General features: G+C 36.7%; 1 protein-coding gene and 1 non-coding gene across 4 annotated transcripts in view; one reads left to right on the forward strand and one right to left on the reverse strand.

The window, feature by feature from the left end:
• The window catches only part of Sgcz (sarcoglycan zeta), a 1,143,866-nt gene that overhangs the window by 683,379 nt on the left and 433,615 nt on the right, over positions 1–26,872 (reverse strand). The gene's annotated exons all lie outside the window — the stretch shown is intronic.
• Positions 11,983–12,065, forward strand: n-TLcag2. Its single transcript has one exon. It is a non-coding gene; the product is annotated as a tRNA-Leu (tRNA).

The following is a 26,872-nucleotide window of genomic DNA, read 5'->3' on the forward strand; positions in this document are numbered from 1 at the left end:
ATATGTCCCATACTAGAGAATAAATCCAAAGAGTTGGACTTAATTATGTCTACTCACATGGATTTCTCCAATCATTAGAAAATCAGAAGCATTTAAGTAAATTATAGATGCATTTGTGAATTATTATGAATGTTGTAGATATTCACACTTGTCTTAGAAGACCTCTTCAGCACCCTGAGTTTGCCTCTCTGGCTTTGATATCACTCAAAGCCTTGAAAACTCAGTAGCTTGAAAAGACAGTAATGACCAGGGATCCTTATTAGCACAAAAGCAATACATATAAGCCAACACGAACTACTACTACACTTTCAAAAGATTCCCTAATCACTTATTATCCTTGATGTTTCACTTCCTAATTATGTCTTTAATCAACTCATTACTTATTAAGTACTCAATTGATTAAATTGAGCTACTGGTTATAGTAAGGGTCTTTGAAAGTTTTATTCTTATAATCTAAGAAATTATTATTGAGGTGACTTTGATTCAACAACCTTATGAAGGAAAATTTAAAAAATGCTCAAGTATGTAGAGAAATATTCATCATTACAGTAGACTAATTTGTAATTATAAATGAACTAACAAATGTGAGAACAGACATTAGATTTCAGCTGTTATCTTCAGCAAAGCCTTTTGTTTCTCAAAGATAAAGATGCACTCAGGTCACCTGCATATTGCTTTAACTTTTTTTTTTTTAATGTTTTCGTACCAACCACACTTTGTGTATCTGGGAACATCTATTCAGCATGAATCAATTAGTAAATCATAGTTTTGCAATGTGTAATAGTGAGAAATTGAAAAACTCTTGTTTCATACATTTTTTATCCATCCTTTCTTTTTTAATATTTTTTATTAGGTATTTTCCTCATTTACATTTCCAATGCTATCCCAAAAGTCCCCCATACCCTCCCCTATTCACAGTAAAATTTCTACTTGGTTCCACAAAGAATTATTCACCCACTTTATATTTTTTGATATTTTCAGAGGAATCTGTGTATGACATACATGTATTTGGTTCTCTCTCTCTATTTGATGAAACTTTTGAGGAAAATAATAAATAATAATTGATGTGTCCATGCATTATTATAAATTATATATATATATATATTTCATGACATAAGCTTGGCTATTAAATTGTGCACATATAAACACTAGTGTCAAGTTCTACAGAGAAGTATGTGGGTATCAAATTTAATCATTTGCAAAGAAAGTGATGATTTTCATTCATCTTTGTAAGAAATGGAGGCCTGAAAAATGTCTAATAGGTGCACACTTTACTACCAAAAGTGACAGTGGACATTAATTGAACTGACATGTGTATAAATGTTAGGAGATGAATGTTATAAGTGACTGTCTTCCAGCAAAACAACCACCATATTGGCAAGTTCAGCTATAACATTGCCCCTTGCAAAAAAAGTTCGTGTATGCCAGACTTCGACATGGGATCAAGCAGGAGACTCTTTAATAATCCAGCTGTGCCCTACCACTTGCCAGCGCAGAATATGGGATGAGTAAGAGGCTTTATTTTCTGGGGAAAAACTAGAACAGGGGTTTCTTCATTTTGTCAGGCATGAATAAGCCATCATTGCTGTTGTGCAAAGTTTTTCAGTTGAAGACAGATGTGGGAGGAAAACATCATCCTCCTGATGATGCTCAATAAGAAAACCCAGTAAACGTATTGGTTCCTTCACAGTGAATGCTGATGAACTTATGCATGCCTATGTCCCTGAGATCTTGGGAGGAAGGGAAGACATTGTTTACACTTAACCCTTTCGAAGGAATTTAAACAACAACAGATGACTGGGAACAACAACAACAACAGATCTGTTTCCTGGAAGACAACAGCATCATAGAGAGTTTTGTTTTTTGTTTTTTGTTTTTTTTTTTTTCCAGGCATCTCCTTTCTTTTTTTTTTTAATTTATTTTTTTTATTAGGTATTTTCCTCGTTTACATTTCCATTGCTATCCCAAAAGTCCCCCATACTCACCCCCCCCCGATCCCCTACCCTCCCACTCCCCCTTTTTGGCCCTGGCGTTCCCCTGTACTGGGGCATATAAAGTTTTTAAGTCCAAAGGGCCTCTCTTTCCAGTGATGGCCGACTAGGCCATCTTTTGATACATATGCAGCTAGAGACAAGAGCTCCGGGGTACTGGTTAGTTCATATTGTTGTTCCACCTATAGGGTTGCAGTTCCCCTTAGCTCCTTGGGTACTTTCTTGAGAGTTTTAAAACATAGAAAAGATATGTGTAGTTGGGTGCTTTGAAAAGGAGTAATGAGAGATCTGTCACTTGCAAATCCTTCATCTCAGTGTTCAGCATTTGATAAGAGTATTTTCATATGTATACATTATGGAATGAATGTAGAAAAAGGAAGTGTCTAAAAGTTAATAAATGGTAAGAGGGTGTGAAAAAGTAAACCCTGAAGTATTATTTTACAAAATTTAAAGGTTGATAGTTTAATCACATTTTATGCACTTTAATAGTAATAAAAATATCTAAGTTTAAGTGGATACTTTTTTTTTCTAAAATACTGAAGTGTAAAATTAATGGGGAGGAATAACTAGTAGGCTAATCACAGAAGAATTTAGAAGTCTTTTTCATGTACTCCTTGAGAAAAAGATAGTAAAATACAACATTTGACTTGATGACACCCAAATGTGACGTATGACAGCTTCAGGGCCAGATAGAGCCTGGTTTGTACTGACTGTGTGAGGAGATGATCAAAGTCCCCCATAGGGGGAATCGCTGTAATGAAAGCATTGTGTCATTTTACATAGCATAAGTTAAGCCAAAGCTGAAGGACGTTGCACTTGAAATATGGAATCTTAATAGAACATATTTACTATCAAACAATATAGAGAATGTTATTAAAATTTTAACTACTCAGATTTGAATTAAAATAGTCAAGCACAAAGTATGACTGTATTATGTCAGAAGCCATAACATTTAATAATGGTCTCCTTAAAATAATACAAGATGATTGTTTTAAAAGAAACAAATTGAAAAGCAAATATGTTGATGTTCACTATGCAGTACAAGGAGAAAAGAGTTCTCATTCTAAATGACTAATACCAAAAGTACACACCTATTTAAGAACTATGAAGTTCCTTTCCATAATAATTTTAAATTAAATTATTTTATTTATTTTCATCCCAAAAGTTGTCCCCCTTTCCGATCCCCCTTTCTCGGGTTCTTTACCCCCCTTCCACTTTGCCCCACCTCTGAGAGGGTGCTCTGCCACATGGTCACCCACCCTACTTCATCCCCAACAGCATCCCTCTCCCTGGGGCATCAAGTCGCCACAGGATTGAATGCAACCTCCTACTGTGGCCATACAAGGCAGTCTTCTGCTAATGTGCCCCAGCCCACAAACCAGTCCATGTATGCTCCTTGGCTTTTGGCTTAGTCTCTGGGAGCTCTAAGGGATCAGGATTAGTTGACACTGCTGTAAGTATTTGTCTCAGTCAGCTACTGGTAGAGCCTTTCAGAGAACAGTTATGCCAGGTTCCTATCTGTATGCACAATATGGCCTCAGTAAGGCTTTGGTGTGCGCACATGGGATGGACTCCATTTGGTCTGGTCACTTTTCTTCAGTATCTGCTCCATTTTTGTACCTTCATTTCCTTTAGACAGGAATAATTCTGAGTTAAAAATTTTGATGATGGGTACATGGTCCCCTACCTCAACTGGGTACCATGTCTATCTATTAGAGGTGGTCTCTTCTAGTACAATCTCCCCACGGTTGGACATTTTGGGACAATATAATCAATATATACTCATTGAGTCCAGGTAGGCTAGATAACTAGACATATACATAAGTACATAAATAAAAACACTAAACAGTATGAGCATTCAACACTCTGTAAGACTTTACATTTAAAATGGCCCATAGGTTTTTTTGATTCTTCTTTCCCATGTCTTTGGGTAATGTAAGAGCTTACATACTAAATACCATCTTCTATAGATTATGTTTGAAGAAAATATACATGACTTCTAAGACCATGCCCATCAATGATAAAAACAAGTTAAACTTATCCATATGTAACATGGTATAGGATAAAATTTCTTACATGTTTATTAAAGAGGTATGATTATCATTGAGAGTTCTTCTTTTAGAGAACTCTGTTTGCCAGCATTGACTTATGGACCAATGATTAATTTGTATTGAAAGATGATTGTCCAGCCCAGTTCAAGTCTTTCACTTATGAAAACCCAGATAGAACACTTTTGTAATGTCCTGAAAGGTCCTGAACCCAACTTCCCTAAAGAGATGCGTCTATATGAGAAGGTGGCTAAAATACCAAAATAGATAGAGGAGGGAATCTTAAAGTCTGACCCCTAGTTGAGGAGCTATGATGGCTATTAGGTGAGAGAAATCAGGCTTCTCTTTTTTTTAAAGCAATACATCAACCTATTAGAGGGTACCAATCTTCAAGAGATGGTTCTATATTTATGCATATACATGTGGTACTAAATTAATTCAGTAGTTTTTTTTTTAAAGGGGGAATAAGCAGTAAAAAAGTGCTGGTGGGGTATAGAGTATAAATTTGAGGAGATGAAATGTGATAGATTTAATCACAATACATTTTATGTAGACATGAAATCTCAAAGAATGAAAATGAATTGAAAATGAAAGAAACGATACATTTTGTAAGCTAACCTGAAGAGCTTAGGGCTTTCTATTTCAGAAAGATGATTAAGAGCATCCCATACCTCTAAATTCTATCAAGAGTTTTTGAATGACATGTCAGGGAGAGGGAATCATTGCTGAACAGCAAAATTGACTCTCTAGGTTTTATAAAATACAGTCTGGGAGGGTGTCTTCTCTAGAAGAGAAAATGAACACAAGAGAATTTGACCCTGAGAGTTCAGTAAAGTAGAGAAAACATACTGAGTATTGAGAATTCAGGATGATCCATCCTTGGTATCTACTGACACTCCATCTCTATGATGGATTGCATCAAGTAATAGAGGGGACAGACATCCTTGGTTTTGTTCCTCAATCTGTGAGATGGCAGAAAAGGAAGAGAAAGAGAAAGAGAGCCAGGAAAATATAAAAGTTTCCCATAGCAATTTATAAAAAGCAAACATACCTCAGAATGTGAGCTAAAGTCACACTCAACCGCACATTTTCTTTCTCCCACTCTGAATATATCAGATTTTATTATGACATTAATATGTATGACCTTATTTTCACTTTCCTTAGTTCTAATGCTGCTTTGTTTTTTTTGAAATTGGTATTTTCTTCTGTGGAGGTTGTGCTAACTATATTTTTTTTCTTTCGAAATAGTAACTTTAAAACATACTTAGAAAGAATAAATCAAAGAAAATACTTAGTTGTTACCAAGTAGATAATCAAGAGTTATCCTGGAAAGAGAAAAAGAGAATAAGAGTAAATAAGTATGATCTAGAAAGTATTTTTAACAGTGTTTAGTTTTAACCACTATCATTTATTCAACACTCTACAGACATATAAAAGGAGCTAAATTAATATGTATGTGTGATGGGTTCTATAGGTGCTAAACATAGATTTATCATCAAGAATATAGAATTTGCAATACACCTCATGGTATTCATTATCCTATTTCTAATAATTTATACTATAAACAAATATTAAAGCATATGAGTTCCTTTTCCTTAAACTATTATATTTTACCATCTATCAAACTTTTATATAGACAGCAATACATTAAAAATAATCATTGATTCTGCTGTTTTAATAATTTATTTTTAAAAAGGTCATAAACAGTGACTAAGTTTATGGTATATACTAGACTACTGTTGAGATATTTGGGGAACATATTTTAAGTATATTATACTGATATGGACATATTTGACATGTAATTTCACCCATTTCAATCAAGTACCCATATTCATAAAGTCAGTTTGTTTATATGATTACTAAGAATACTATTATGTAGAAAATTCTTACATGAATTGCACTAATATTTGCTGAGTACTTCCTTAACATAAACTAAGCATCATTAAAGTTAAAAGTCTGCCCCCTTAATGAAGAGAATCAGATCTAATCCAGCTAGACTTTATCCATATGCTAAAAACATAAACTCATGTTTTTTATATCCCCAGGAATATATTCTCTGATAAAATGGGTTTCCAAAATCTTTTTTTTTCAATTTTTTATTAGGTATTTATCTCATTTACATTTCCAATGCTATACCAAAAGTCCCCCATACCCACCCACCCCCACTCCCCTACCCACCCACTCCCCCTTTTTGGCCCTGGCGTTCCCCTGTACTGGGACATATAAAGTTTGCGTGTCCAATGGGCCTCTCTTTCCAGTGATGGCCGACTAGGCCATCTTTTGATACATATGCAGCTAGAGTCAAGAGCTCTGGGGTACTGGTTAGTTCATAATGTTGTTCCACCTATAGGGTTGCAGATCCCTTTAGCTCCTTGGGTTTTTCTCTAGCTCCTCCATTGGGAGCCCTGTGATCCATCCATTAGCTGACTGTGAGCATCCACTTCTGTGTTTGCTAGGCCCCGGCATAGTCTCACAAGAGACAGCTACATCTGGGTCCTTTCGATAAAATCTTGCTAGTGTATGCAATGTTGTGAGCGTTTGGATGCTGATTATGGGGTGGATCCCTGGATATGGCAGTCTCTACATGGTCCATCCTTTCATCTCAGCTCCAAACTTTGTCTCTGTAACTCCTTCCATGGGTGTTTTGTTCCCATTTCTAAGGAAGGGCATAGTGTCCACACTTCAGTCTTCATTCATCTTGAGTTTCATGTGTTTAGCAAATTGTACCTTATATCTTGGGAATCCTAGATTTGGGGCTAATATCTACTTATCAGTGAGTACATATTGTGTGAGTTCCTTTGTGAATGTGTTACCTCACTCAGGATGATGCCCTCCAGGTCCATCCATTTGGCTAGGAATTTCATAAATTCATTCTTTTTAATAGCTGAGTAGTACTCCATTGTGTAGATGTACCACATTTTCTGTATCCATTCCTCTGTTGAGGGGCATCTGGGTTCTTTCCAGCTTCTGGCTATTATAAATAAGGCTGCTATGAACATAGTGGAGCATGTGTCCTTCTTACCAGTTGGGGCATCTTCTGGATATATGCCCAGGAGAGGTATTGCTGGATCCTCCGGTAGTACTATGTCCAATTTTCTGAGGAACCACCAGACTGATTTCCAGAGTGGTTGTACAAGCCTGCAATCCCACCAACAATGGAGGAGTGTTCCTCTTTCTCCACATCCACACCAGCATCTGCTGTCACCTGAATTTTTGATCTTAGCCATTCTGACTGGTGTGAGGTGGAATCTCAGGGTTGTTTTGATTTGCAATTCCCTGATAATTAAGGATGTTGAACATTTTTTCAGGTGCTTCTCTGCCATTCAGTATTCCTCAGGTGAGAATTCTTTGTTCAGTTCTGAGCCCCATTTTTTAATGAGGTTATTTGATTTTCTGAAGTCCACCTTCTTGAGTTCTTTATATATGTTGGATATTAGTCCCCTATCTGATTTAGGATAGGTAAAGATCCTTTCCCAATCTGTTGGTGGTCTTTTTGTCTTATTGACGGTGTCTTTTGCCTTGCACAAACTTTGGAGTTTCATTAGGTCCCATTTGTCAATTCTCGATCTTACAGCACAAACCATTGCTGTTCTGTTCAGGAATTTTTCCCCTGTGCCCATATCTTCAAGGCTTTTCCCCACTTTCTCCTCTATAAGTTTCAGTGTCTCTGGTTTTATGTGAAGTTCCTTGATCCACTTAGATTTTACCTTAGAACAAGGAGATAATTATGGATCGATTCGCATTCTTCTACATGATAACAACCAGTTGTGCCAGCACCAATTGTTGAAAATGCTGTCTTTCTTTCACTGGATGGTTTTAGCTCCCTTGTCGAAGATCAAGTGACCATAGGTGTGTGGGTTCATTTCTGGGTCTCCAATTCTATTCCATTGGTCTACTTGTCTGTCTCTATACCAGTACCATGCAGTTTTTATCACAATTGCTCTGTAGTAAAGCTTTAGGTCAGGCATGGTGATTCCACCAGAGGTTCTTTTATCCTTGAGAAGACTTTTTGCAATCCTAGGTTTTTTGTTATTCCAGATGAATTTGCAAATTGCTCCTTCTAATTCGTTGAAGAATTGAGTTGGAATTTTGATGGGGATTGCATTGAATCTGTAGATTGCTTTTGGCAAGATAGCCATTTTTACAATGTTTATCCTGCCAATCCATGAGCATGGGAGATCTTTCCATCTTCTGAGATCTTCTTTAATTTCTTTCTTCAGAGATTTGAAGTTTTTATCATACAGACCTTTCACCTCCTTAGTTACAGTCACGCCAAGATATTTTATATTATTTATGACTATTGAGAAGGGTGTTGTTTCCCTAATTTCTTTCTCAGCCTGTTTATTCTTTGTATACAGAAAGGCCATTGACTTGTTTTAGTTTATTTTATATCCAGCTACTTCACCGAAGCTGTTTATCAGGTTTAGGAGTTCTCTGGTAGAATTTTTAGGGTCACTTATATGTACTATCATATCATCTGCAAAAAGTGATATTTTGACTTCCTCTTTTCCAATTTGTATCCCCTTGATCTCCTTTTATTGTAGAATTGCTCTGGCTAGGACTTCAAGTACTATGTTGAAAAGGTAGGGAGAAAGTGGGCAGCCTTGTCTAGTCCCTGATTTTAGTGGGCTTGCTTCCAGCTTCTCTCCATTTACTTTGATGTTGGCTACTGGTTTGCTGTAGATTGCTTTTATCATATTTAGGTATGGGCCTTGAATTCCTGATCTTTCCAAAACTTTTATCATGAATGGGTGTGGAATCTTGTCAAATGCTTGTTCTGCATCTAACGAGATGATCATGTGGTTTTTGTCTTTGAGTTTGTTTATATAATGGATTACATTGATGGATTTTCGTATATTTAACCATCCCTGCATTCCTGGAATAAAACCTACTTAGTCAGGATGGATGATTGCTTTAATGTGTTCTTGGATTCGGTTAGCAAGAATTTTATTGAGGATTTTTGCATCGATATTCATAAGAGAAATTGGTCTGAAGTTCTCTATCTTTGTTGGGTCTTTCTGTGGTTTAGGTATCAGAGTAATAGTGGCTTCATAAAATGAGTTGGGTAGAGTACCTTCTACTTTTATTTTGTGAAATAGTTTGTGCAGAACTGGAATTAGATCTTCTTTGAAGGTCTGATAGAACTCTGCACTAAACCCGTCTGGTCCTGGGCTTTTTTTGGCTGGGAGACTATTAATAACTGCTTCTATTTCTTTAGGTGACATGGGACTGTTTAGATGGTCAACTTGATCCTGACTCAACTTTGGTACCTGGTATCTGTCCAGAAATTTGTCCATTTCGTCCAGGTTTTCCAGTTTTGTTGAGTATAACCTTTTGTAGAAGGATCTGATGGTGTTTTGGATTTCTTCAGGATCTGTTGTTATGTCTCCCTTTTCATTTCTGATTTTGTTAATTAGGATTTTGTCCCTGTGCCCTTTAGTGAGTCTAGCTAAGGGTTTATCTATCTTGTTGATTTTCTCAAAGAACCAACTCCTCGTTTGGTTAATTCTTTGAATAGTTCTTCTTGTTTCCACTTGGTTGATTTCACCCCTGAGTTTGATTATTTCCTGCCATCTACTCCTCTTGGGTGAATTTGCTTCCTTTTTTTCTAGAGCTTTTAGATGTGTTGTCAAGCTGCTAGTATGTGCTCTCTCCCGTTTCTTCTTGGAGGCACTCAGAGCTATGAGTATCCCTCTTAGAAATGCTTTCATTGTGTCCCAAAGGTTTGGGTACGTTGTGGCTTCATTTTCATTAAACTCTAAAAAGTCTTTAATTTCTTTCTTTATTCCTTCCTTGACCAAGGTATCATTGAGAAGAGTGTTGTTCAGTTTCCACGTGAATGTTGGCTTTCCATTATTTATTTTGTTATTGAAGATCAGTCTTAGACCATGGTGGTCTGATAGGATACATGGGACAATTTCAATATTTTTGTATCTGTTGAGGCCTGTTTTGTGACCAATTATATGGTCAATTTTGGAGAAGGTCCCTTGAGGTGCTGAGAAGAAGGTATATCCTTTTGCTTTAGGATAAAATGTTCTGTAGATATCTGTCAGGTCCATTTGTTTCATAACTTCTGTTACTTTCACTGTGTCCCTGTTTAGTTTCTGTTTCCATGATCTGTCCATTGATGAAAGTGGTGTGTTGAAGTCTCCCACTATTATTGTGTGAGGTGCAATGTGTGCTTTGAGCTTTACTAAAGTGTCTTTAATGAATGTGGCTGCCCTTGCATTTGGAGCGTATATATTCAGAATTGAGAGTTCCTCTTGGAGAATTTTACCTTTGATGAGTATGAAGTGTCCCTCCTTGTCTTTTTTGATAACTTTGGGTTGGAAGTCGATTTTATCCGATATTAGAATGGCTACTCCAGCTTGTTTCTTCAGACCATTTGCTTGGAAAATTGTTTTCCAGCCTTTCACTCTAAGGTAGTGTCTGTCTTTTCCTTGAGATGGGTTTCCTGTAAGCAGCAGAATGTTGGGTCCTGTTTGTGTAGCCAGTCTGTTAGTCTATGTCTTTTTATTGGGGAATTGAGTCCATTGATATTAAGAGATATTAAGGAAGAGTAATTGTTGCTTCCTTTTATTTTCGTTGTTAGAGTTGGCATTCTGTTCTTTGGGCTGTCTTCTTTTTGGTTTGTTGAGGGATTACTTTCTTGCTTGTTCTAGGGCATGATTTCCATCCTTGTATTGCTTCTTTTCTGTTATTATCCTTTGAAGGGCTGGATTCGTGGAAAGATATTGTGTGAATTTGGATTTGTCGTGGAATACTTTGGTTTCTCCATCTATGGTAATTGAAAGTTTGGCCGGGTATAGTAGCCTGGGTTGGCATTTGTGTTCTCTTAGTGTCTGTATAACATCTGTCCAGGCTCTTCTGGCTTTCATAGTCTCTGGTGAAAAGTCTGGTGTAATTCTGATAGGCCTTCCTTTATATGTTACTTGACCTTTCTCCCTTACTGCTTTTAATATTCTATCTTTATTTAGTGCATTTGTTGTTCTGATTATTATGTGTCGGGAGGAATTTCTTTTCCGGTCCAGTCTATTTGGAGTTCTGTAGGCTTCTTGTATGATCATGGACATCTCTTTCTTTATGTTTGGGAAGTTTTCTTCTATTATTTTGTTGAAGATATTAGCTGGCCCTTTAAGTTGAAAATCTTCATTCTCATCAATTCCTATTATCCGTAAGTTTGGTCTTCTCATTGTGTCCTGGATTTCCTGGATGTTTTGAGTTAGGATCCTTTTGCATTTTGTATTTTCTTTGACTGTTGTGTCAATGTTCACTATGGAATCTTCTGCACCTGAGATTCTCTCTTCCATTTCTTGTATTCTGTTGCTGATGTTCGCATCTATGGTTCCAGATCTCTTTCCTAGGGTTTCTATCTCCAGCGTTGCCTTGCTTTGGGTTTTCTTTACTGTGTCTACTTCCCTTTTTAGTTCTAGTATGGTTTTGTTCATTTCCATTACCTGTTTAGATGTGTTTTCCTGTTTTTCTTTAAGGACTTCTACCTGTTTGGCTGTGTTTTCCTGCTTTTCTTTAAGGGCCTGTAACTCTTTAGCAGTGCTCTCCTGTAATTCTTTAAGTGACTTATGAAAGTCCTTTTTGATGTCCTCTATCATCATCATGAGAAATGTTTTTAAATCTGGGTCTAGATTTTCGGTTGTGTTGGGGTGCCCAGGACTAGGTGGGGTGGGAGTGCTGCGTTCTGATGATGGTGAGTGGTCTTGATTTCTGTTAGTAGGATTCTTACGTTTGCCTTTCGCCATCTGGTAATCTCTGAAGCTAGCTGTTTTAGTTGTCACTGTTAAGAGCTTGTTCTTCAGGTGACTCTGTTAGCCTCTATAAGCAGACCTGGGAGGGTAGCACTCTCCTTAGTTTCAGTGGGTAGAGTATTCTCTGCAGGACAGCTCTCTTCTTGCAGGGAAGGTACCCAGGTATCTGGTGTTCGAGCAGTCAGGATGGCCGAGTGGTCTAAGGAGCTGTGTTCAGGTCGCAGTCTCCCCTGGAGGCGTGGGTTCGAATCCCACTCCTGACAGCCTCGCCTTTAGGGGCTGGAGAGATGGCTCAGTGGTTAAGGGTTTCCAAAATCTTATTCTTTCTTTTTTTCTTTCTCTTTCTTTCTTTCTTTCTTTCTTTCTTTCTTTCTTTCTTTCTTTCTTTCTTTCTTTCTTTCTTTCTCTATTTATTTTCTTATTTATTTATCTTTTGTATCATGTTAGGTTCTTGTCTTTCTTGCTCCACATTTCTGACCCCAAACTTCAAAATTCTGTCTTTCATATGATAGAGTATTTTACCGATAATGGATTCACCATATACAACCATATAACACTATCTGTTATGTTACTAAAACTTTGTTGAAATGGATAAGAATAGTGATTATGGACCAGATTGCTTAAAAAGTATATTTTGGTAATATACTTAGATGATCATATTTGAATACCATAATAGGGAACAAAAGGATCATGAATCTCTTTTTGGGCACCACGTATGATTGTTCTGTTCAGCAGGTCATATTGGAACATGACAGGAGGCATTTTTCAAATGCGGCCATCTAGTAGCTATGACTCCTGATCAAATCATCTCTGTGGTTCAACAGGGAATGGTAACAACACAGGGAAAGAGCACAGACTGCTTATTTTACTATTTGTTGCTAGGATGGATAAGTGCGTGAAAATCTTGTCCTAGTTATGGTGACTATTGCTATGATGAACTACCATGGCCAAAAAGCAAGCTGTGGAGGAAATGGTTTATTTTTTCTTCCACTTGTACATCACAGTTCAGTTTTTGATGGAAATTAGGAAAGGATCATGAGCAAGAACCTAACAGCAGGAACTCAAACAGAAATATAGTATAAAACAGAACTCCAACTATTCTTAGTAAGCTCATACCATGCCTGCTACTGAATCTCTTGATTGTACCAGAAATGTTACAATGAAATTGATATATCCATTCATCTTTGTTACAGGCACATGGGACAATGTTACCACGAAGAAAAGCCCATGTCTCAGAAGGTTTTTTTTTTAGTGAATATGGAATTCAAGTGGCTTACATTCTATAACATGAATAGTTTTGAAAATGAACGGGGAATTTTGGGCTCAAACAGGTTATAATTTCAAAGATTATCTTGCCAGTCATTGAATTAAGATAATAACAGTAGTTTATGAATATGAGTTCACTTTTAAAATGCTTCCGTAGTTCAAAATTGTGTGGCTCTTGACACACACACACAAGCCTATAGCTTTTCCTCCAAAAAAGAGGCTATTATTGTTGTATGACAGACTTCCAAAAATAAAAGTGTTACATCTTTTATATATAGACATGTAGCATTTGTTCATGTTGTATTTCACTTATCCTCCCATTTTAATTGAAATAGATTATCACTTATGGTACACAGAATGATGAAAAAGCCACATGCATAGTTGTTATACTCTACTATTTAGTTAATTAGCTTTAACATATATCTGCACAGATGCATTATAAGGCTTTCTTTTGAATTTTTCATTAATTAATTTATTTATTCACTTTACATCCCAATATCACCCCCTGCTCCTCCCAGATCCTTCCCCTATTTCTTGATGTCATTGGACTAACAATAAATGTAGAGAGCTGCTGTATAGTGTGTACACAATAACACAGTAGAGACATCTTTACAAGTTTAATTATATATATATATACATATACATATACATATATATATATATGTATATATATATATATGATCCACAGTGTATTACTCTTTGTCTTTAAAAAAACATATAATCACTCACTCTCAAATACCTTCTCTTTCACTTTAGAAGATTACCAAGTGTGTAGTTTGAGTGAAATCTTCTGCCTGATACAAACATGCAGACATTCATATCCTCTAGTAGTCACAGCATCCTCAGAGAATCTTATGTGCACTTTATTTGTAGCTTTGATTCAACATCCAGTAATCTCTGTGGAGCTATCACAATGGGTTTCATTAAGTGATTCTCAACCAGCATTAAATTCAATGTCCTATGGATGTTCTGACTCAAAATCAGGCCACAATAAGTGCTCTGTCTACGTTTCACTGAAATGATAGAGAAGAGTTACTTAATTCAATTCTAGCTATACTGTTCCACTTTAAAGGCTGTCCATTAAGTACTTATAGAGAAGCTAAAAGACAGAACATAAGCAGTGTTGTAATGCACTTGATAATCACAAGGGCTTTGTAGCAGAGGTTCAGATATATGATAAATCCAGCTTCCAATAAATGGAAAACATTACATATAGCAGGATTTCATAGGTCATATCTTTGGTTTAAAAATTGTAACATTACATGTAAATTTTAAAAGATATAGTTATATCTACACATTAATGTGTCATTAGTTTCTTTAAAAATACAGTATATAAAATACTGATATATGGTTTTAAAATATACAATTATAAATGTTTAAAGGGTTTTTTTGTTATTGTTGTTGAGTCAGTGTCTAATGATGGTGAATAGGCTGGTCTTAGAGTCAGGATTCTGCATCCTAATGCGCTCTCCTGCATCACTTCTTATTCATTGTGGTGAATTTAGAAACTGTATACATATACCAATTCACAGTAAAATCTTCTATATATCATGTTGTTAATACAGCTTTTCTAGTCCCTTTTATGCTAAACAGTTCTTGGTCTTAAGACCTACTAAAACTTATAATCATTAGCTGTCTATTCAGGCAACTATACTCTATCTTATTACTGTTTACACTTTAGGAGATATAACTTTCATATTGAAAAGAAATCAATAGGTAATCTATTTGCTTTAATTTTAATTGAGCTGTTAGAATCTGTTATGTAGAGAATGTTTCTTTCCTTATTTGTTTCAAGTTGTTTTGTTATTTCAAATGGTTTGTTAGTTAGTTTGTTTGTTTGTTTTTATTCTTTTTGCCACTCCCCCACCTTCTTTTCTATCTCTTTACTTTGTGTTACATCCTTGCCCTTGTCTCTGCATACTGAGTTAGCAGGCTTCTGTCATAGTACCTCTTTTGTAGACGATATATATATATATATATATATATATATTGCTTCATATTTCTACATGTAAGTGGTGTGTGCATGTTTTTCAGAAAGTATTTTCCCTGAGCTGGAAAGATGACTCAGTAGGTAAGAGCACTGACTGCTCTTCTGAAGGTCCTGAGTTCAAATCCCAGCAAACACATGATGGCTCAAAACCACTTGTAATGAGATTTAACATCCTCTTCTGGTATATCTGAAGACAGCTACAGTGTACTTATGTATAATAATAAATAAATCTTTGGTCCAGAAAGAGCAAAAACTGAGCGAGCAGAGTTGATCCGAGCGAGTGGGACCAATCAGAGTGAGATGACTTGACAAGATTGAGCAGAGATCCTAAATGCAATTCCCAACAACCACATGAAGGCTCACAACCATCTGTACAGCTACAGTGTACTGATGTACATAAAAAATAAATAAATAAATCTTTTTTAAAAAAAGAAAGTATTTTCCCAACTCAGCTTTACCTTGAACACTTGAATCACTGAGGTTCCATCATCATTTGAATCTGATTATCATATAATCTAAAATACCTTAAACAGAAACTCTTATCTACCATGACTTTTGTCATGCTCTCATGACAAAAGTTTACTCTTTTTCAAAGAGTTGTTTTGAAAAAGATTACTCTTTTTCAAAAAGAGTAATCCATAGTTGACTACATTTCAAATGTTTCAGAACACCTATCTCTCTCATTTTTGTTGTTGGCATCTCAAACCATACCAGAAACTATCCATTGAGTATCTATTCACTCTACTTATAATTTCTTCTAACTTACTCTCATGGAAACAAAGGCATAGAAGATAAATCTAGCCTTAAGAGACACACTATTGTGAAGTTTTGGTATTGAGCTATGAGGAGATTATTATGGGAGTATCTATGAGTATCTAAAAGGACTATAGTTGATTACATCAACCTTTTAGGCAAAGCATGGCTTCCGACTGCAGAGCAGCAGCAATGGATGTTTGGAAAAACCAAAACTGTCTTCAAAAATATGAAGTAAAACTGATTTCAAATAAGAATATTTTATCTGCTAAACTATAAACTAAACTAGACAGCACAGTAATATCATTTCTATATAAGCATTATTTTCAACCCCTCTTCAGATTCACCTTATTAAGATTTGTGGAAAGAGATGGTTTTATGGAATCTGGGAGAATAATTTATATAATAAAGTAAATAGGAGATAAGGATTTATTTACGAAAGATTTTAAAAATCAAGATGAGAAACTGAATGTTTCTTCAAAATATTGGGGTAGTGCTGGAAAGACGGCTTATGGGGAAGGGGGTTAAATACCAGGTTTGGTGGTCTAACTTAAGTTCCTGGAACTCACATAGTCAAAGCAGAAGACTGATGTTTAGAATTGAAAACATTAAATAAATCAAATAACAAACAGTCCATCTTTTTTTTTTTGACATTTTCAAACAAGTTTTATAACTTCCAGTGAGCTCATTGGGTATAACTAATCCCATCATGGGTTGGGATTGGGATTGATGTTCAGAGCACAGATGATCCTGGATCTCCAACCCCAAATTTAGTCACTACTCTGTATTTTTCTAATAGATATAAAGATTCCTTTCCATACAAATGTCGAGATATCTCATTTTCTAACTTTTGATTGTTGTTTTTCTTTTCTTTCTTTTATTTTTTTATTAGGTATTTATTTCAGTTACATTTCCAATGCTATCCCAAAAGTCCCCCACATGCTACCCCACCCACTCCCCCACCCTCCCACTCCCACTTCTTGGCCCTGTCATTCCCCTGTACTGGGGCATATAAAGTTTGCACAACCAACGGACATTTCTTTCCACTGATGGCCGACTAGGCCATCTTCTCATACATATGCAGCTAGAGACACGAGCTTCGGGGGGTACTGGTTAGTTCATAATGTTCCACCTATAGGGTTGCAGATCCCTTTAGCTCCTTGGGTACTTTCTCTAGCTCCTCCATTGGGGGCCCTGTGATCCATCCAATAGCTGACTGTGAGCATCCACTTCTGTGTTTGCTAGGCCCCAGCATAGTCTCACAAGAGACAGCTATATCTGGGTCCTTTCAGCAAAATCTTGCTAGTGTATGCAATGGTGTCAGCGTTTGGAAGATGATTATGGGATGGCTGCATATATATCAATCAGAAGATGGCCTAGTCGGCCATCAGTGGAAAGTGAGGCCCATTGGTCGTGCAAACTCTATATGCCTCAGTACAGGGGAATGCCAGGGCCAAGAAGTGGGGGTGGGAGGGTGGGGGAGTGGGTGGGGGAGCATGTGGGGGACTTTTGGTATAGCATTGGAAATGTAAATGAAATAAATACCTCAAAAAATGAATCTACAGGAAAACGGGTGGGCTTCAAATGTTTAATATTGAAATCACATAATCTCAGAAAGAAATAAAGAGCATGTTCATTCTCAAAAAAAAAAAAAAAAGAACACCCATGGTATACACTCACTGATAAGCGGATATTAGCCCAGAAACTTAGATAATACAAGATACAATTTGCAAAACACAGGAAACTCATGAAAAAGAAGGACCAAAGTGTGGATACTTCATTCCTTCTTAGAATGGGAAATAAAATACCCATGGAAGAAATTACAGAGACAAAGTTTGGAGCTAAGATTGAAGGAAAGACCATCAAGAGACTGCCCCACCCAGGGATCCATCCCATATACAACCACCAAACCCAGACACTATTGCATATGCCAGAAAGATTTTGCTGACAGGACGCTGATATAGCTCTCTTTTGTGAGGCTATACCAGTGCCTGTCAAATACAGAAGTAGATGCTCATAGTCATTTATTAGATGGAACACAGGGACCCCAATTGAGGAGCTAGAGAAAGTACCCAAGGAGCTGAAGGGGTCTGCAACCCTATAGGTAGAAATCCAATATGAACTAGCCAGTACACCAGAGCTCGTGTCTCCAGCTGCATATGTAACAGAAGATGACCTAATCGGCTCTCATTGGCAAGAGAGGCCCCTTGGTCTTGCAAACTTTATATGCCCCAGTACAGGGGAATGTCAGGCCCAAGAAATGGGAGTGGGTGGGTAGGGGAGCAGGGTGGCTGGAGGGTATAAGGGGCTTTCAGGATAGCATTTGAAATGTAAATGAAGAAAATATATAATAAAAAAAATTGGAAAAAAAAAGAAAAACAGAAGTATTGAGTATGGAGCATGCCCCATGATCATCTCATCCCCATACTTTTAAAGTTATAGATTGTCTCTTGATAGAGTTATGAAATATTCAACCTGTAAATCAATTCTATTATAACTTCAAAGGCAATGTAGATCAAATGATGACTTCATTCCTGAAATCACCTGAAACTTCCACTAGAAATAGAAGACTACAAATGAATTTATTAGAGCTAGAGAGGTAGTTCACCTGAAACTTCCACTAAAAATAGAAGACTACAAATGAATGTATTTGAGCTAGAGAGGTAGTTCAGGTGAATAGTTTTCCTCCACTACGGATAAAGCTCCATGCTAAAACCTCAGCACCAAAAATAATTACTTAAAATCTTTCTAATGAGTGATAAAGTTATGGGAAGAAGATTTAATAAGAGTCTCACATTTGCCAACACATTTAAGTCATGTATTTTTTCATGTAAACTCAATCTAGTAGTTTCTCAAATTAAAAAATAAAAAACCCTCACATATACAAATTACTGTTATTCAAGGTAAATATTACATTTTAAAATATACTGCTAAAATTTTAAATATAGTCTTTATTTATATAAAAGTATTTGGTAATATAAAATGAATATTCAGCAATGACGTTTTCTAGTAATATTTAGAGCTATCCAAGCCTTATTCTACAAAAGCCTATAATGTATAGAAAATTAAATTAAACAAAGCAAACAACACAGTTAAACGTCCTTAGTTTTCACAGGTTTCTTGAGAATCTACTGCCCAGGCTTTCCTAACAATGCTTAGCTAACAATTCCTACCACACGTGAATAGACAAATAGGTACTTCATTGCATCTACTCTTTTATCAAGGTAATTTAAAATAATATTTGGAGATTCAACAAAACAATTTTCACTGATATTGCTGAGGCTTTTGAAATGAAATTCTCTTATATACTTTTAAACTTTATTTCATTAAGTTAACTCTTCATATCAGGATTAACCTTAGGAAAAACATAAGAATTTGCAACAGAAGAATCTTGAATGGCTTAGAAGCACTTAAAGACATGTTTAAAGTCCGCAGTTATCAGAGAAATTCAATTCAAAACCACTCTGATATTGTACCTCACACCAATCAGAATGGCTAAGATCAGAAACTCAAGTAACAACACATGTTGGAGAGGATGTGGTGAAAAAGGAACATGCCTCCATTGCTGGAGGGATTGAAAACTGATACATTACTCTGGAAATCAATTTTGTGGTTCCTTAGAATATTGGAAATAGTTCTACATGAGGACCCAACTATTCCATTCTTGGGCATATATCCAAAAGAGACCCCACCAAACCACAATAACATGTTCTCCATTATGTTCATAGCAGCCTTCATTGTAATAGCCAGAAGCTGAAAACAACCCAGATGTCCCTCAACTGGAGAATAGATACAGAATATGTGGTTCATTTACAAAATGGAGTACTATTTAGCTATTAAGAACAAGGATATCATGATTTCTGCAGACAAGTGGATGGAACTAGAAAATATCATCTTGAGTAAGGTAACTCAGACCCAAAAGGTCATGCATGACATGTATTCACTAATAAGTGGATATTGTCCTCAAAGTACAAAATACCTAGGACAAAACCTACAGACCTTAAGTGTAACAACCACAAATGCCCAAGTAAGGAGACTTCAATCCCACTTAGAAGGGATAAGAAAACAATCATGAGATGCAGAGAGGAGGGATCTGAGTGGGAGAGGCAAGGAGGGAGGCAAAAAGGGAACAGAATAAGATAGGTGGAGGTGACAGGAGAGAAGCCCAGAGGGCCAAGAGAATAAATAGAAAATAAACAGCCTTAGGGAGTAGGAGGTGAGACATTCTCAGGACTCATCTGGGGTGACCTTAGCCAAAATGTCCAACACTGGGGAAAGGGAACTAGCAGCGTCCACCTCCAGTAGATAGACATTGCCTCACGTGGTAGGATTGGGTTACCAACCCTCAGTCAAAATTCTTGTGGTAACCTTAGCCAAAATGCCAACAATGAGGAAAGGGAACTGGAAGTGTCCACCTTCAATAGATAGACGTTGTGTCACATGGAAGAACTGAGTTAGCAACCCACAGTCAACATTCTTGACCCTGAATTATTCCCGTATAAAAGAACTGCAGGAAACAAAATGGAGAAGAGACTGAACTGAAGGAAATGTGGTCCAATTACTGGCCCAACATGAGATCCAACTTCTGGGGGTTGGGGGTACACCAAAGCTTAACACTACTATGCTATGACGTTCCTATAGATGGGAGCCTTGTATGGTATCCTCTGAGAGGCCCTACCAGCTGCTGACTGAACAGCAGCAGATACTTATACCCAACCATTGGAAGGAAGTCAGGGACCCCTATGGCTGAAGAAGGGGAAGGACTGAAAAATCTGAAAGGAAAGAGACCCTATAGGAAGACCAACAATCTCCTCCCATGACCCAGGGAGCTCTCAGAGACTGACCAACCAGGAGCAAACTTGGGCACTTGTATTTCTGAGGCCCCAGCACATAAGTAGTAGAAGACTGCCTTGTCTGACCTCAGTGAGAGAAGGCAAGCTAAATCCTCCAGACTTGAGGCCCCAGGGAAGGAGAAGGCCTGGGGTGGGGGTGGAGCACCCACTTGGAGGCAAGAGAGGGAGGGAACAGGAGGGGGAACTATGGGAGAGTGTACCAAAGGTGGGGCAACAACTGAAATGTAAATAAATTAAATATTTTATTTTAAAAAGGAAAAGAAAACCACAAGGAAACTTGATTTTCAAATCACTTATTTTACTTTTGTGTCTTTGTAGGATATCCACTAACTCCCCTGTATAGCACTCAGTGGTGCCTCTTATTAAAGGACACTGTAAAACTCACCTAGTTAGTGCCACTATGGTCTTTGGGTACTCTTGGTTTGTCTGTGTTATCGCTAAACATCCCTTAACCATTCATTTCTATGGCCAAATTCAACTTTGACCTAAGGAAGTGATTTGGGGTCCAGATTCTGGAATAACTTTGCAGTCTGGAAAGCTGAAAAGGGCAAAGGGAGGGGACAATTTTTAAAAAAAAAAAGAAAAGAAAAGGCAATTTTGTAGGCTCAGCTGCTCTAATGTATGTCTGGAAACACTGTATATTTCTGCTGAGGAATCCCTGGCATGGAAGAAGTCACAAGAGTACACCAAGTTGTAAAGGGCACAGAACCTATATAATACAGTCAAATCTTTGAAGCTTAAAATAAGTAGTGCTGATTATATCAAAATTAATCATCTAAATTTTAATCTGAAAATGAAAGCGCATGTCAAAACAACTGAGTGAGAACGAGAGTCATCACACTCAGAGAAACCCTCTGTCAATGTTATGCCAGGAACTTCTCAAAGATTCAAAGATAGTAATATGGCAAAGGCACAATCAGTTCTGTGTTTCAAATGTAATCCCAAAGAACATTTAAGGTACTAAAAAAAAAAAAAAGTTTTAAGATGTTCCTAATCACTTGGATGAAATATATGTATATTCAGTATCTATGCTTTTTTCTGAAGATTTTACATTTGTTTGTTCTAGGGAGGAAATTAAGCATTTTTCATTAATCATCTAGCATGCATGTCAAAGAAAGTGTATAAATTTAGATCTATTTTAACATGTCTTTGAGTATTTTGAGTGTTAAAGGGTATACATTATTGAATTACTGAAAGAGAGTGTAAGATGTCAGAACAAGAACAGTTAAGAGATACAAAAATAGTAGAAGATATTTGAGTCACTATCAGAACACCATAGCATAATGTGAGAATCAAAACTCTGTTATGGACATGGCAAACAATCTAATGTACTATGGAAATATTATAAATGTCATCAAATTTATTTATGATGCATTAGTAAATAAAAACTTTCAGAAAGACTGCTAACGAAAAGATCTAGGGCAAGTACCAGTCTAAGACAAAGTACTGACACAACAAAAGTTTCTAAGCAAGGTAAAAGGTAACATTTTATTTTCCTAATCGATAAAGATAAATTCAGGTTAATTTTTTTGACAAGTTCTGTCTAAATTGCTCTTTGGAAATAGAAAGCTAAAGTTCTTGAAAAGCATTGTCAGCCTATCTATAAGCCCTGGGTTGTCTGGAAATCATTATGCATCTGGAATAGTCTGGAAATCCCGAATGCATCTGTTTCTTGTGTGTTGTGATTGAAGCCCTGCACCAAAGGCCTGCACAACCATATCTGGCTCCACATTTATTAATGTGTTTATTAATTAGTATGTATTTTCTGCTACCTTTTAAAATTGGGCCCAGACTTTTAGTGTGTTAGCACATGCCCTTATACTTCAGCAATATGTTCATGAAGGAAATTAATGATCAGCCGCCGGTCGAGCTATTCAGTGACAACTAATGAACAACTTTGAAACTTTTAATATAAAACTTGAGTTCTGATATCTAAGAGGCTTTAATTAGAACCTTAACCAATATAAATCCATCCGGGTTCTCGAGCTAGTTAGAGTCAGCACAAGAGCACAGAGAGGAACATCTTTTCTGGGTCAATGGCTTCCTATAAAAAGTTGCTGCCACCTATGCTGAGACTGTGTCAAACCATAGAAGCTGAAATACACTCTACAAACCAAGGATTGCTTTCAATATGCATGTTTATGTATTTGGTTAGGTTCGTATTAGGCCACAGATAAAGTACAATATAAGGTTTTTAAAGTCACTAGCTATGAAACTTGGAGAATCAACCCTACTATAGAAGTGTGTCATCACACATTTTCACATTGAGAAACTAAAAGGAATGTGAATAGTGTACATATGTTATTAGGGCTTAGAGGTTGACTCCGAGTTATTAGTGGTGTTTAAAATGAAATCCCAAGTTTTACTCTAATCTGAATTAGAAAGCTAAAGTTCTTGAAAAACATTCTTGAAACAGGAAATTTTTTCCATAACAAAACCAGTATATAAAGTTAAAACTATGTTATTGAATATCTTTTGTTATATATGCCATTATGATTTATATTTTATACTTCTTAGAATGTATTCATTCTCTATTCAAGGTCTTTACTATAATTGAATGTCATGAATTGAAATTTACAAACAAAACTATTCCACAAATAATTCATTTGCACAACTGTTGTATACAAACACACACACACATACATATGTGTGTGTGTGCATGTGTATAAAACTACACTATTTAGTATGAATAAAAAGTTAAAGTTCTAAAATAAGTTTGAAAACTATTAATTTAGTAATATTTTTAAAAATTAAAATCCATGTAAACAGAAACTAGAGATCAGAATAATACACTTAATGGAGAGACACAATATCTCTGAGTTTGTCCCCATGTAAAATGCTCTAACTTCAAAATTCCTTGTTCCCTAATATATAGCCAGAAAAGAAAAACTTTTGCTATAGGTAATTTGTACTTTAAATAATTGTATCAAAGAGATTCAGGGATCGGACATAAAATTGCCATCATATTCTCTTCCCAAAGCCCACAGCTTCTGACCGTGGGAATCACTGGCCATGATCCCAAGGAAGCAATTACTGATGTCAGACCTATATAAAAGGCCATTGACCAAGAAGTCATTCTCAAATCCACTGCTTTAATTATTTCTCAGGTAAAATATAACCTTGGAAAATTGTTTGTTTTTTAAGAGGAACTACAGTTAAAAGTGTTGTTGTCTTTTCAAGTATATATGGACAACTAGTGTTTAAATAATAATTCTATTTTCTTCTTTCATTCATGATATGACAGCACAGCGCTGGCACAGACTTCAGCATGGTCTTCAAATGTTTTTGCTAATTTCTTTTACTCAACCTCATCGCAAAGACTTAATACAATGAATTTTCTCCTCCTCCCCTTTACCTATTTCTCTTCTCCAGCTCATCACAACTCTCCCTGAATCCCCCTCTTTGACTTCTTCCTCCTCCTCCTTCACAACCTTCTTCATCTGTACTTCTCACTCAGTAGTTTAGATCTGGAACACAAGGGTGAGATTCTTCCATGATTCCTAGGGCATGATCATGGAAAACGCCAGCAGGGACGGTGAGAGCACATCATAAAGACATCGTCAAAATTACCTAAACAAATGTGGAGACCTCATCAATGAATCTTTTACATCATCTAAAAGCTAACAAGAATACCAAGAGTTGACAGTGGTTGGAAATCCAACTGTCTTTACAGTATTATATAAATCCTCCACGCATATCTGCCCTTTGCAATGTAGCTCCTATAATGTATATGTTTGTTAGGAGGGTAAATGCACCCTGGGGTGTGATTCCAAGGGATAGCTCTGGAAAGCTTTTCATTAGGAAGTATGCCTCTTCCTAAAGTACTAATTCAATTGAAATTTTCAACTAATTTGAAATGTCAGGATCTTCTTATCACACCATAACCTAAATGCCTCCAAATATCTTATAATCTGCACATTGCCTAACTAATAAGGGACCTGAAATCACCTTGATATCTGTGGGCATTACTGATAATGAATAATCCAAGTGAATCTGCAGGCAGTTTAAATGATGATTTTATGTTCACAGTCCTATGAATTCTATGAAAAATTTAACTTGGAATCACTAGGCATGCTTACTGATCATTCAGTGTAAATCATCATATTTTCAACCTGCAAAGGTACCTAGAAACTGACATCAGAGGCATCACTATAAAGCAGCATCCTATAGCCAAAAAAATAAATAAAAAAAAATAAAAAAATAAAAAAATAAAAGATGAACTGCCTACCTACCCTGTTCTCTCAGGATACATAAGAACACGGGCTAATTTTGTATTTCTTCTTAGACAAAATTTCTCAATATTTAGATTATAACATGCGGACACTAGCTTCCCAAACATAAAGAACAGAAACTTGTATAAAATTGTCGATGAAAAAAGTCTAACCTTAAATCCCTGACTCCTAAGCACAACACAACTTCATTATTCAGAATGTGGTCATTTCCTCCTTTTTCTTGCTTCTGATGTGTCTCATTCTGATGTGTCTCATCGTATGGCAATTTGATTTATTATCTGAAGCAATTTATCCCCCCATGACAATCTCACCAGTGGCCAATCTTGTTTAATCTTTTATTATTCCATGCACTTTGAGATTTGGAAGTTTTCTATAGAATTGTTTATTTACTATATTAATAAGCTATTTTCTTTTGTTCTTTTAGATATTTGTTTTTCATTTCTGAAACAGTAAAAGAAAAAAGTAGAAAACAAATATTCCATTAACCCATCCACTAGTAGAAAGAAATGTCACAATTGAAAATTTCCAGGTTTTTTCAAACAACTTGTCTAATGTGTTTTTGCTGTGCATATGTTGGATTGATTGTCTGTTTTGTGATGGAGTATTCTGTAGCCTGACCTGGCCTTGAATTTACTATGTAGGTGAAGATGACCTTGATTGACTTGTCCCCTCGCATCTTCCACCTAAGTTCTTTGAAAGAAAGTACCTTTCTGGACTTATATAATAGCTTTATTTGATGTTGTTGTTGTTGATGATGATGATGTTATTTTAAAGTTTTTTCCCAAAAGATGCTCCAACATGTAGCAAGGACACATGCTCCACTATGCTTAGCAGCCTTATTTATAATAGCCAGAAGCTGGAAAGAACCCAGATGTCCTTCAATAGAGGAATGGATACAGAAAATGTGGTACATTTACACAATGGCTTATTACTCAGCTATTAAAAACAATGATTTTATCAAATTCTTAGGCAAATGGATGAAACTAGAAAGTATCATCCTGAGTGAGATAACCAGTCACAAAAGAACACACATGGTATGCACTAAGTGATAAGTGGATATTAGCCCAAAAGCTCAGAATACCCAAGATTCAATTCCCATGGCCATATGAAGCCCAAGAAGAAGGAAGACCAAAGTGTGGATGCTTCGGTGCTTCTTAGACAGGGGAACACAATACTCACAGGAGAAAATATGGAGAGGAAGTGTGTAGCAGAGACTGAAGGAAAGGCCATTCAGAGACTGCCCTACCTGGGGATCCATGCAGTATACAGACACCAAACCCAGACACCACTGTGGACACCAAGAAGTGTTTGCAGACAGGACCCTGATTTAGCTGTCTTTTAAGAGGATCTGCCAGATCCTGACCAATGCACAAGTGGATGCTGTCACCTAACCATTGGACCAAGCAAGGTGTTCCTAATGGAAGAGTTAGAGAAAGGACTGAAGGAGCTAAAGGGATTTGTAACCCCAGAGGAAGAACAAAAATATCAACCAACCAGACCCCCAGAGCTCCCAGGGACTAAACCACCAATCAAAGATCAACCCATGCCTCCAGCAGCATCAGAGGATGGCCTTGTCAAGCATCAATGGGAGGAGAGGCCATTGGTCCTGTGAAGACTTGATGCTCCAGTGTAGGGGAATGCCAGGGTGAGGAGATGGGAGTGGGTGGGAGTGTGGGAGAGCATCCTCATAGAAGCAGGGGGAAAGGATGGGATAGGGGGTTTCTGGAGGGGAAACTGAGAAAGAGGATGACATTTGAAATGTAAATAAATGAAATATCAAAAAAGTAACAAAAGTCTTCTTTTGTTTTTTAATATTTGAGAGGTTTAAACATGTATACCTACTCTCGACTTTCCCTTTCTACTTCCTCCCTTCATTGTGTGTTCTTTTTAACTGCATGTCCCCTTAGATAGTGTTGCCCAAATGGCCATCAGTGTAGGCTCCTCCAATGGCTCCTAGAGAACCCACAAGTGGTCAC

This window comes from Mus musculus, chromosome 8 (genome assembly GCF_000001635.26).
Source record: "Mus musculus strain C57BL/6J chromosome 8, GRCm38.p6 C57BL/6J".
NCBI classification, from domain to species: Eukaryota; Metazoa; Chordata; class Mammalia; order Rodentia; family Muridae; genus Mus; species Mus musculus.